The following is a 2863-nucleotide window of genomic DNA, read 5'->3' as shown; positions in this document are numbered from 1 at the left end:
TTTTTCTTTTTTCCTCCTAGCATTTGAAAACCTTGAAGCAAGATCAGATTTACATTGCAGTTACACTATTCAAATGTATAACGTCCTTTTTTTTGCCTCTAGAAGAGGTGAAGAAGAATAGATGCTGTAGTGCAAGAGAGGTAGGCTGGAATATCTGAAGAATGATTGTAGCAGAAATCTATTTGTCTTCTGAACATTATCCTAGACATCAAGTTGCACACAACTTGGTATGGGATGAAGTTTGCTACAGGGGTGCACCATTAGCAGATGTGACCTTTAAGTCACAGAGGTGGGGAAGGACTCTCGTTCCATTTCTCTCCCAAGTTTTCGCTAGTAATTTTGCAGTATTTCCACTTTCTTATGAGTGATAGGAAAATAATGATAATTTATTGTTTTAATTATTTTGGCCAGTCTAAGTTTAAGTAAATGACAGGAACTTTGGGCTCCAATAACAGCATGGTTTTAATTTTTTTAAAAATATTTTTTTAAAGTGCAGTGCACTTGAAATTTTTTTTTATGATTATGTAATAATAGGGTGGAAAAATCAGGAGTAGAGGTGATGAATTACATCTTCCTCTGTTTGCAAGTCTCTAAAAGACTTCCTCTTTTTTGTTTCATTAATCTAGTGGTGCAGACAGAAATAAGGCTAAAATGAGGTTAGTTGTGAGATAGATTGAATCTGTCAGTATGCACCAAACTTTGGCAGGATTCCACAACAGCCTGAAAGTTGGTGAACTGAGATGAAGAAGCACTTTCATCACTATAAACCAGACATGTCAGCGTGCTGACGCCTAACACCCAGGAAAAAAACCTCCACCCTGAGCTTTCAAGAGATACCACACCTGCTTCTAATAACAAATTACATGTTACTTCCTATCTATTCACTTAAACTGAACTATGTTTATCTTCTACCTGACTCCATGATAACTTTCAAGTTTGGATTAAAAGTCTTTTTAAAAAATACTTTCCATTTATGATGCAGACCTTGGTAGACACTAATTACAACCCTGACAACTAAAGAAACTTGTTCAGCAAATTTCATCACCAGTTTGCAATACTCACACAACAGTTTTTTCCAGCTGTGGGTACATCCGTGTTTCTGGTTGACTGTTTAAGTTCACAAATGTGAAGTAGGATAAAAGCACACAAAGCACTTCTGCTGGAATGATCTCTACTGTGAAGGGGGCAGGCAGCATGTTTTGTTAAAAAGAGAATAGAATTGGATTCAGCATTTGATAGTTTGAAACAAATGCCACTGTGTCATGTCACCTTACAGTCCAGCTTTGCACAGTTTATACTGGTAAAATGCAACACTGTTTCTGTTTTGGTATCTGAAAGAAAATCTTTTCTTTCAAGCTAATTATCCATTTTTAATTTGAAGTGGTTTAAACTAACCAGATTTGACTGTAAAGAGTCAGGATCAATAACAAATGAATATGTTTTCTGCTGATCAGCAGGTATTCTAGTTCATCAGCACTCAATCATTTTTATTGAGCTTTGTTCAAGTCTGTTTTCACAGGCACAATGTTTTGTAGTGTAAAAAGGCTTGTCAAATAAACACTAACTACAGGAAATCACTATTAACAGCAGGTATAATAAGATGCAATTTGAAAAATTCTTAAAACCATTATAAAGTCATGAAAACAGGAAGACTTACATAGAACAGGTCAGTAGGCTATTTAGCTAAGGCACAAAGATAACTTCCTTTTTCTCTGTTTTCTTTTAAAAAAAGTTTAGAAGAATTTTAGAAGATTTTTCTTAAGAGGAGCCAAGTCACCTGGAGAAACTGAAACTATTTTAAAAAAAATTTTATTATTTATTTATTTATTTCTGCTTGTACTGAATCTATCAGAAGTTGTCTAGAACCGGAACTTGCTATGCTGCCAAACCAAACATTAATAATGGTATACATGATTGTTCATTTGAATGTTCTATTTATTTAAAATTACAAATAGTGATGGTTTGGTCCTCTCCCCCTTGAATTTTAGTATGCTACCTACCTCAGGTCCTGTTTCCAGCTAGCTTTGTAGTAATACAAAATTAAAGCAAAGGTAAATACTCCTAAGCAAATTTTTTTCCTTTTTTTTTTTTTTTTTTTTTTTTTTTTTTTTTTTTTTTTTTTTTTTTTTTTTTTGAGAGCTTCACTGAGAAATAATTTTGGTAATGTATCTGAATTTGTAGAGGGAAATAAAATTCAAACCAGATGTAGGAAACTGCATCATCATTCACATCCTTATAGCTGCTCCTTTCCACATCTGATCTTAATTTGATCCCTTAAATCTCCAAAACTGTGCTGTAAGTTCACACTTGGCTTTTTTTTGTGAGAATCTCAGCATTTTCTTTTCCTTTCCAAAACTAGAAACACACAGGAAGACAGAGAGAAAAAAAAAATTAAAGTTATAACAAAAACTTTGTAATCTCCATTAAAATTTAATTCTACAAAGAAGCCAAGGGTTAGACAAAACTGAGGATTTCATATGACCCTAGAAATTCACATAAGTTTTATCCTTATCGTCTTCTTCTGCTTTAATATGAAATACCAGATGTAAAAGGAAGTTTAAAAAAAATCTTTCAAAATATTTTTCATCATGTGGTCCAGTGCTATACTCCTCACTTTTCAGGTCAAAGTTGACCTCATGAGAGCTAAGACATTGTCCTGTTTCAGTGTGTTACTTGCAGATGCTGTTAGTAGTGGTTATTGAAATGAACATATCTTTGCAACTATGTCAAATAAAGAAACATCCATAAGAATTATAAACACAGTTTTCGAGTCTTCTCATGTTTGATGTCATAACCTCAAAAATTTTAATAATATAAAATAATTGAATAATTTTTGGCAAATCAGCTTCATAGTACCTCATAG

The sequence above is a fragment of the Empidonax traillii genome, unplaced genomic scaffold, assembly GCF_003031625.1.
Source record: "Empidonax traillii isolate 1590-97213 ecotype Southwest subspecies unplaced genomic scaffold, ASM303162v1 scaffold390:size799922, whole genome shotgun sequence".
In the NCBI taxonomy this organism is placed as follows: domain Eukaryota; kingdom Metazoa; phylum Chordata; class Aves; order Passeriformes; family Tyrannidae; genus Empidonax; species Empidonax traillii.
Note: the sequence above shows the minus strand (reverse complement) of the source record.